The sequence below is a fragment of the Echinops telfairi genome, unplaced genomic scaffold (assembly GCF_000313985.2).
Source record: "Echinops telfairi isolate 266 unplaced genomic scaffold, ASM31398v2 ScPeMD7_7469;HRSCAF=8507_1, whole genome shotgun sequence".
Lineage (NCBI taxonomy): Eukaryota > Metazoa > Chordata > Mammalia > Afrosoricida > Tenrecidae > Echinops > Echinops telfairi.
Genome location: NW_022111373.1, coordinates 82,317,032 through 82,328,050, shown reverse-complemented (window position 1 = coordinate 82,328,050; position 11,019 = coordinate 82,317,032).

Genomic DNA, 11,019 nt, shown 5'->3' with positions numbered 1-11,019 from the left:
TTTTTAATGAAAAATAAGATCAGGAAAGGTGTACATAAAAAATTGAGGGCAGAATATAGATATTTTCAGATTAAATCAAAACTTACAGAAACTCATTATCCACAGGATGCACTTAAGAAAGAAAATCATCCTAGAAAGTGAGGTATGAGCTGGAAAAAGGAATGGTGAGCCAAGAAAATGCTACAGATGAGAGTAGATGAAACAAACACTAACCATATAAAAAAACAATGTGATCAACTGAGAGCCTACCAGATCAATCTAGAATGAAATTCAAGGCAACCGTAATTTAAAATTAAGAAAGGAAGGAGATTTGCAGTAAACCATTTGGTGTCTTGCATTGTTTAGAAGGAACATATGGATGCTATCTTTAGAAGTAGTTAAATATAGCTGTTAAAATGTATAGTGTCCCTTAGAAAAGAAGCCCTGGTGGTGCAGGGGTTATGCATTGGGCTTCTAACTCCTAGGTCAGCAGTTCTGAACAACCAGCCAGCTCTGATGGAGAAACATGAGGGTTTCTACTCCTGTAAACAGCTCCAGTCTCTTTAACCTTATAGGCAAGGTTCTGCCTTTGTGAATGAGTATTACTGAACCTTTTACCCTTTCCAAAAAAACCATTGTTCATGCAGTCTCTAGTCACTTAAGAGTTTCACCTGTGTGTGTCAACCATTCCTGCATTGCAGTAGGAATGTGCTCTGTACTGCACTAATTTCCATTTCTCAACAGTGTTTTAACTTCTGTTGTTGTTCCTGTTGGATGCCATCTCATCAGTTCAGACCCATAGCAACCTGAAGCACATCCCGATGAAGCACTGTCCAGTCCTGCGCCGTCCTCGAAGTAGTTCCTAACCTTGAACCCATTGTTGCAGCCACTGGGTCAGTCCATCTCACTAAGACCCCTCCTCTTTTTCACTGCTCCTCCACTTTACCAAGCATGATGGCCTTCTCCAGGGACTGGTAGCTCTCAAAAACATATCCAAAGCATGAGGGGGTATAAAAAAAATCCAGAGATTTTTTTTCAAAACTATGTATTTAAATTTTTTTTCTAAGCAAACTTATCACCTTCAAAATACTTAATACGTGTTTTTTTTTCCTTCAAATCTGTGATTCCTTTCTTGGAAACATTTTTAAAACTCATCTGTTTGGAAGGGTGACTGCACCTCCCTCATTTTTTCTTCATCTCTTCTACATTGCTAAATCGCTGCCCTTTCGTGTTCCTCTTCATTTGCAGAAACAAAAAGAAGTCACAGGGAGTGAGGTCAGGTGAATAAGGTGTGCAGGGCAAGAAAGGCATGCTGCTTTTTGCCAAACACTGGCACACTGAGTTAAGCCAGTCCCCTGTCTGCCACAAATCAAGCTCTTTTTGTTGCACACTGTTATGCTATCTTTTCTGAACTTCTAAATAGAAAGCTTGATTAACATCTGACCTGGTGGAATGAACTCTACATGGACTATGAGTCGATATTTTCATCCATTCAGGAAGTTGACAGATGTCCAGAATGAGGTTTGTCATCAATCGACATTTCTCCTTTTCATGAAATGAGAAAACCACTCATACTCTTAAGTTTTCCCATAGTGCTGTCCTTGTAAGCTGTGTTCAACATAACAATAGTTTCTGCAGCATTTTTCCCAAGCAGGAAACAAATTTTCACAGCTACATGCTGTTCTCTTAAATCTATCATCACGTAAAACAAGATTCGAGTAAAACTGTTATTACAAAAAAATTCACTGTGAGCAGAGAGAACCTTCCGAGATGATGCCACTCAGTGCACTAAGAGCAAGTTACTAGATGGGGGTGGGGAGGAGAGTTGTGGTAAGATGTGGTACTACAAAAGCTCCACTCTGCCCAGCGTGTTTCTAGGTTTTTTTGAGTACTCCTACTTAGCTTACAGTATTATAACAATACACAAGCCACTGCAGTATAACAAACTGCCAGACAAATAGTGGTTAAATTCTATAGCAGTGGCTAAATTAATGATGCTAGAATTATTTTATGCCCAAAAGCATGATTTATAATGTTCTCTATTATAAAATAATAATGATTTCTCTAAAATGCACAAGAGACATGGATATATGAATGATTTAGGGCTCACACTTAATTCTAGCCCTGATCTAAAAACTATTCTTTTTTATGGCTTGGCCCTGCTCACTCTCATGAAGAGATCACTGAGACACGGGTATTATAGCAAAATGTGGTGAAGAAACCAGATGGTGTCTGGCTATCAGAAAGAATGACACCTGGGCTCTTAAAGGCTTATCTTCAAATAAGCAACCATCTAAGTGAGGCATCAACTAAGTCCTTATGGAGGAAGCGCACCACACCAGACAGTGTGAGCCAATGATTGTAAATAATAAAACCCAATCCAAGGAGAGAATAGTATCAGAGCTGAGATTGTGAACACCTCATTTGCAAAAGGCTATGGATAATAGTGGAAGCCCAAAACTCATTGGCAGGACCTCCATATGGACTAAGTCTCTCTTAAATCACCTCTGATCATAGCTGAGCTACATGACTAGCCATCTATCAGACAAAGAGCATTGTTCAGTCAATTATGGTAGATGTACTTTTGTTAAAAATGTAGTACCTTATCATTTTATCTCCCTTTTGACCCATTTTAAAGTTGTTTGTTTTCAGTATTTTCTGCTTTCTCTTTGATTGAAGTTTTTTTTTGTTTAGACTAGTCATTGTTGTTGGGGATTTTTTTTGCTTGTTTATTTATTTACTTTGTGATTGTGCTTTGTTTTGTATAATTTTCTGTATGAAATCCAGAATAGGTAGATCTACAGGGACAGTAAGTGGATAGGGGCATGGCAGGGGAGGATGGGGGGAAATGGGGATCTAGCAACGAATGAGAGAATAAAATGTGCTGAAACTGATTGTGTTGGTGACTGCACAAATGTCCCTATGATTAAACACTTATGTTGTATGATATGTGAAGTATATGCCAATACAATTATTTTTTTAAGAGTTCTAGACGCAGAAGCTCATGGGGACGTGCTACCCTGCCCTAGAGGGTCACTGTGAGTCACAAGTGACTCAATGGTAGTGAGTTTGGACTTGTTTCTCTGGGGCCATCCCAGTCTATCCCTATTGCCCTCACGTAATTTTTAATAGCATCCCTTTTTCATTTTCAGAAGTGTCTGGTTTGAATAATAAAGTATATTGTTACTTTATGTAGAACACCAAAAATATAAAAGCTTTTTGCATGTGTGCTGCGATCGTGACTCGGATAAAAAGAAAGCCACATTGCCTTCAGTGTGATTTTTCCAAGCAAGGGTGAACAAAACAAACTAGTCTTCTTTTGGCATCTATGATAGTAGCATTTCTGGAAAACTTGGTGTGTATTGAAAGCATGTCAAAATTCCTTAGTGCTTGTGTGTAGAAAAGAGATAGATATGGGGCTTGCATAATTTTAAATAGGTTTTCTACTTTAACAGAAGAAGCACTTAAGAAAATCATGCAGGAAATGGCACCATCCTTCACTGTAGGAGGTTGTCTTACAATTTAAAGACATTAAGTATTTATTGTCGCTAGCTCACTAAGTGGAAGTTGTGCGCCCCCCAATTATTTTGACAAAACATCTGCTACAGAGGAACTTCGGAAGGACTGAGCTGCAGGTGCCGGTGCTCTGCATCTGGCCCCTGTGTTTCAGGTGAGCATGAAGAACATGAGTATGCCATACGCTCTGGCATCTTTCAGCGCTGTATTTTCGGTCAAGTAAAGTGCCTTCCTCAGTAAATTAGATGATGAGTATGGTCTGTATTTGCCTTATCTCTGTCCCGGGAGGCACTCCCCCAAATTATCTCAAAGATAAGTTTGAAAACTATGTATGTGGGAACGGTTTTATAGTTACAGAAATATTATACAGTGCAGATTCTTTTAATGAATATCAGTATAGTACATTTTTTAATGAGTAAACCTATATTGAGACATTATTATTAACCAAATCAATGCTTTAGTCAAATGTACTTAGTTTTTCCTGGTATGTTCCTTTTGTTCCATGTTTAATCCGTATGCTCTTTGGTTATTGCTGTTCAGTGCCCTCTATGGTTCTGACTGATAGGGACCCTATATGTACAACAGAGTTAGACATCACCCAGTACTGCACTATGCTCACAATTGTTCTTAAGTTTAAGCCTTTTGTTGCGGCTGCAAGTATCAATCTCTCTTCTCGACGGTCTTCCTCATTTTCTCAGCCACTCTACTTTACCAAGCATGATGTTCTTCACCAAGGACTTGTTCTTGACATGTTCAAAGTACATGAGACAAGGTCTCACTGCCATCCTGACCTCTAAAAAGCATTCTGGCAGGACTTCTCCCAAAACAGATGTTTGTTCATTTGGCAATTCAAGGTAATTTCAATATTCTCTGCAAGCACCAGAGTTCAAATGCATTCATTTGTTTTCAGACTTAATGTCCAACTTTCACATGCATATGAATTGAAACTACCATGGCTTGGTCAAGTGCATCTTACTCCTCAAAGTACCATTATTGCATTTCAACACTTTCAAGAAGTCTTGTGTAAAATATAGAGCAATATCATTCACATTACATGCAAGTAAATTTTTTTCTGAAGATCATTCAACCATGATTTCAACATTTCATTGACAGGGAACTGCCAGATGTCTAGACTAGATTCAGAAGAGGACATGGAACAAGGGATATCATTGCTAATTTCAGATGAATCGTGGCTGAAAACAGTGTATACCAGAAAGATGTTTACTTGTGTTTCAGTGACTATTACTAGGCATTTGACTGTGTGGATCACAACAAACTTGAGAAGAATGGGAATTCCAAAACATTTGTTTGTGCTCATGGATCAAGAGACAGTTGTGCAAACAAAACAAGGGAATACTGCATGGTTTAAAATCAGGGTTGTATCCACTCACCATACTTACTCAATCTGTCTGCAGAACAAATCATCAGAAAATCTGGATTATACTAACAAAACTGTGGCATCAAGATTGGAGGAAGGTTTATTAAAAACCTGTGATAAGCAGATGACACAACTTTGCTTGCTGAAAGTGAGGAGGACTTGAAGCACTTGCTGATGAAGACCAAGGATTGCAGCCTCCAGTATGGATTACATATCGATGTAAAGTAGATCAAAAGCCTCACAACTAGACCAATATGTGACATCATGATGAAGGGAGAAAAAAATTGAAGTTGTCAAGAATTTCAGGTTGTGTGATGTACAACCCATGCTCAAGGAATCAGCAGTCAGGAGATCAGAAGGTGCATTGCCTTAGGTAAATCTGCTACACAAGCCCTCTTTAAAGTGTAGGTAGGTTACTTTGAGGATGAAGGTGAGCCTTGTTATTTTCAGTCACCATATGCCATACTACATTTAATTGTCATGTCTCCTTTGACTCTGCTTGGCTGTGAGAGTTTGTCAAACTCTCATTATTTTTTCTTACCTTGAAAGTTTTACAAAGTCTTGATCAGGTGTTTAGTTAATTGTCCCTCGAATGTAACTAGCTTGATGTTTTTCTCATAATTAGACTGGAGTTGGGAACGCCACTTTCATCACATCCTGTAAAGAGTGCATACTATCAACATGACATTGTTGATGTTAATCTTGCTCACCCAGCTGAGATAATGTTTGGCATTTTTGTTCCCTGTAACGTTACTTTTCCCGCCTCCTCCTTTTCCAAAATGTGGTCCTTAGGAGGAAGTCATTATGTACAACTCACATTTAAGGAGGGAAAAGTTATGCTACCTCTCTTTGAGGGCATTATCTACATAAAGTATTTCTAATTCCTCTTCATGGAAGATAGCAATTCTCCCTCGTGCATTTATTTATTCAGTTAATTCATTTTATCAGCATGAATTCATGAATATTTCCATTATATTTTGGGTTGTAATCCAATATTACTGCATTTATCTTATTTCTGGAATGATCCCAACCTTGGCCATTAGGAGCTCTTTCAGTTGACTTGGTCCTTTCTCAGATCCCCATGTGATGTTTTAGTTTGGGTAGTCTCTTTAGAACTTCTTACTTCCTGGCATTACAAGACACTCCAAACTCATCTTGCATATTTCCTGCCCTGGTCCAATAATTGGCCTTTTTTGTTTGTTTTATTGGAGAATTATATTAAAAATCAAGATCTGGGTTTTAGGTATACTTGTGACTATTGGTGTATTGCTGCTTCCAGCCCCTCTCAGCTGACCAAAAGTATATGCTGCTTCATGTATATAAATATTTCTACATGTAACCATCTGTATCAATGTGTCGCTGGGGATGAATTATACTGATGTCCCTAACTCTAGTCCATTACGACATAAATCATTCTAGCTTTCTCCTCTTGCTTATCTGTAAACTCCCATTCTAACAGTGATAAACTTGACTCCCACCATTCACCATCCAATTATTTGATTATTCAGTTCTAATATGCCTGCAAAGTGGATTCAGAATCATTAACCCATGCTGTCACAGGAAATAACTTTATCAACTACAGTACAGTATGTGTAATTTTTTTCCTTTAGCCTTACAGAATCCATTCATTTCCAAAGTTACTTACGCAGCAACTCTTCTCCCATTCCCTTCTATGAAGTGGCTTAAAGCATTTGAAATATATTTAGATTATTTCATCACGCTTTGCATTTCATCCTGGAATCCACTGACTTCTTAAATAATCTTTGTATTTGAATACATTAAGGTTCATTCTTTGTACTATAGAATTCTATAGGTTCATACAAATGCATCTAGTCATGTATTCACCATTATAGTATCGTTCAAAATAGTTCCAACATCCTATTCAAATTTTCCCCACTTCCCTGGCTGCTGGCAGCCACTGATCTTTTAACCACCTCCAAGTTTTGCTTTTTCTACACTGTAATATAGTTGCGATCATAAAATAAGGGGCCTTTCCAGTGTGGATTCCTTTTATTAGCAATATCTATTTGAGATTCCTGAATGCATTTTCATGACTTGATAGATTATTTCTGAATAACATTCACACATTCCACTGCATGGATATACAATAGCTGTTTATCCATTCCTCTGTTAAAGGACATCTTCGTTATTTCAAATTTGGTGTAAAATTTATGTAAAGCTGCTTTAAGCAACTGTGTGTAGATTTTGCTGTAAGTCTAAGTTTTCAAATCAGTTGAATACTGAAAAGTGAAATTTTCGGATTTTATGTTGAGACTAGGTTTAGCATTATAAGAATCTTCCATACGGTCTTTGAAAGTGGTTTTATCAGTTTACAATGATTGAGTGTTCTTGCATCCTTGCCAGCAATTAATTGCCAGCAATTAATGTTTGAGATTTTGGCCATTCTAATAGGTGTGTCGTGGCATCTCATTGTTTTAATTTGCAAATTTCTAGGGGGAAATATGTTAACCATATTCTCATATGCTTATTTAACACCTACATATATATTTTTAGCAAGGTGTCTTTCAGACCATTTGCCCATTTTTTAGTTTTTCCTTATTGCTAATTTTAAGTTTCTTGGATACAAATTTGTTATCATTATGTGTTTCCCAAATATACCATTTGTGTGCATTCTCTTGAGAGTATTCTTTACAACAGTAAAGTGTCCTATTTTGATAAAGTCCATTTTTTTCTTTCTTTTATTGAGTTTTTGTGTTGTATCCAAAAATTCATTACTGAATTCAAGGTCACTTAGTTGTTTCTCTCCCCCCACCAACCCCCCCTTTTTTTTTAGAAATATTATACTTACAAATTTTACTCGTGATCTGTGATATAATTTGAGTTAATTCTTATAAAAATGCTTAAGATCTGTATCTATATTCTTTTTTCTTTTTCTTTTTCCTATGAACATCCAATTGTTCCATCATCATTTGCTGAAAGTTATCCTATCTCCATTGGATTGTTCTTGTTCCTTTGCTAAAGATCAATTGATCATGTATGTTTCCCTGTGTGTTGTGCCTTTTTCTTGGCTCTCTATTCTGTTCCATTTACCTAGTTGTCTATTCTTTTGTCAGTACCATGCTGCCTTGATTACTGTACCTTTATAGGAAGTCTTGAAATCATATAATCTGAGTTCTCCAATTGTGCTATTGCTCTTCAGTATTGTGGTGGCTATTTTAAGCCTTCTTCTTTTACAAATTAATGGTAGATCTATTTGTCAATATCTACAAAACAAGTTTCTTGGATTTTGATTACAATGGTTTTGACTCCATAGATCATTTGGAAGTTTTGATATTTCAACACTATAAAGTCCTACAAAGCATCCATGCACAATATTTCTTCTTTTAACAAAAAATCATGTCATTGTGAATGAGGGGGTAGAGCAGAGTAGGGACCCAAAGTCCATCTGTAGGCAACTGGATATCCTCTTACAGAGGGTCATGGGAAGGAGACAAGCCAGTCAAGGTGCAGTGTAGCAATGGTGAAATATACAACTTTCCTCTCATTCTTAAATGCTTCCTCCACACCCCCCAACCTCACTATCATGATCCCAATTCTACCTTACAAATCCGGGTAGATCAGAGGATGTACACTGGTACACATAGGAATTGGAAACATAGGGAATCCAGGACAAATGATCCCTTCAGGACCAGTGGTGAGAGTGGCGATACTGGGAGGGTGGACGAAAGGTGGGGTAAAAAGGGGGAACCAATTACAAGGATCTACATATAACCCCCTCCCTGGGGGATGGACAACTGAAAAGTGGGTGAAGGGAGACATTGGACAGTGTAATACATGACAGTAATAATAATTTATAAATTATCAAGGATTTGTGAGGTGGGAGGAAGGGCAGGGAGGGAGGGGAAAAAGAGGAGTTGAAACCAAAGGCTCAAGTAGAAAGCAAATGTTTTGAGAATGATGATGGCAACAAATGTACAAATGTGCTTGACACAATGGATGGATGTATGCATTGTGATAAGAGTTGTATGAGCCCCCAATAAAATATATATAATATATATTCTTTGTGGGGATATTTAAAGAGTGTTGGTGCTTTCTGTGCCATTATTACTTTGAAAATTTTTTGTTCCATTCCTTGTTCGCCTCATAATATTGCAATGATACATAGGGTACACATTTTGAAATAATTTTACACTTGCTGGATGCTCTGTTTTCTTTTGTGAGGCTCGTTTATTTCCTTTGTGTTGTCATTTGGGGGAGCTTGTACAGCCCTGTCTTCCAACTAGCAGGATTTTTCCTTCGTCTACACCCCTTAGTTTACTTCGTCTCTTCTAGTCCTTTCAGTCTACGGAGGAGTCCATCAAACACCTTCTTCATTTGTGCCACAGTAATTTCTTTCCATTCTTTCTTAGAATTTCTACTTCCTTGAATACACTACCTATCTATTCTTGCATGCTGTCTACATTCTCCATTAAAGTCCTTAATATATTAATCAAAGTTATTAGTTTTGATTCTGTCCATTATTTCCAGCATTTATGTCATGTCTAAGAGAGCCCTGGTGGGGTCATGGTTATGTGCTTGGCTGTTAACCACAAGGTAAGCAACTCAAAACACAAGCTGCTCCGAGGGAGAAAGACGAGGCTTTCTACCCCTGTAAGTAGTTACAGACTCGGGAGCCTACAGTGGTCCCACTACCCTGTCCTACCGGGCCACTAGATGAGTCAGAATTGACTCCAGGGCAGTTGGTGTATCATATCTGAGGTTCTTCCTCGTGTTTGATGTATCTTTTCAGACGAACACGTTTATCTTTGCTCTGTGGAAAGGCTTGTCATGTTGTTGTTGTTGTTGTTGAAAGATTATCATGTTTTAGCAGGCAATTGGAATGGAGATAAATTGGTCTTCAGTATCAAAATATATGTGTGAACATGAGTCCACTGAGGGAAGCTTCAAAATGGGGCATAAGGGGAAAGGAAAGCAAGTAAATACATACATCCCTGGGGTGCGGTCCAGGTACTACGGCAGGACCAGACCCAATCCAGGGATGCAGATAGCAGTCAACTAAATAGGAAGGGAAAAGAAAGAGAGAGAAAGGGAGAGAGAGAGAAAAGACATGGGTTGCGAGGGAGCAGGGCACTAACCCACCCAAGGGGAAGGTATTGTTTTTATCTCCACAGGAGAGGGAGAGAGAGAGACCAGGCTTCATCCTGGTGCTACAAGACATGAATAAAACATGCCTTCATGTAGCAGGGAACCAATAGAGAGGTCTGCGGGGCCACCCCAATCCCAAATATGTGGACAACCTCCACCCCACCCCAAGAAGAATGCACTTCAGAGGACAGCACTGAAGCTACAGCTTGGGGAGAAGGGCACATCTGATCAGAGCACATAGGAGCAAACAGACAGAAGGAGAGTGAGTGGAGCACATCCTGGTGCACCAAGCCCCGACAATATTACTGCTCAGAGCACCCAACGCACAGAGAAGACCATAGGGCCAGCCCCACCATGAGACACCTCGTCTCTCACTGAACCAAAGTGTTACAAGGGACAACACTGGAGACACAGTGTGGGAATTGTGCCTGATCTGACACCATCAAACTGAGGCAAAACACTAAGGACATGCAACATAGTAGCAAGGGGAGCAAAGCAATGAAGTCCCTGGGGAATACCAAAAGTAGACTTTGAGGACAAAATGTGGCACCCCATCAGACTCAACTGGAAAACACTCCTAAAGGTCAGAAAAGCAGATCTGGAACTATTTATAGGCTTTTCCTTTTCTGTCATTGGCTTTCTTGTTGTTGTTGTTGTTATTGTGTTGGTTTTGTTTGTTGGTTTTGTCTTCCTTTGTTGTTTTGTGTGACTTTGCCTTGTTTTTTGTTCTTATTATTGTCTCTGCATATCTATCTAGATAAGACAGGTGAGATAAACAATTCAGAGAAAACAATGGGACCGATGGATCCGGGGGTCATGGGAGAGGAGGAGGTGGCAGAAAGGAAGGGGGATGTCAACCAACCCATGGACAAGGGAACAAAAAGTGAACTAAAATCGATGGAGGGAAGAGTGTAGGATGCGTAGTAGGGCTTAATCAAGGGCAATGTAACCTCTGGGAATTACTGAAACCTGAATGAAGGCTGAACATGATAGTGGGACAAGAAGAAAATAAAAGAAAGTAAAGGAAAGAACTAGGAAGA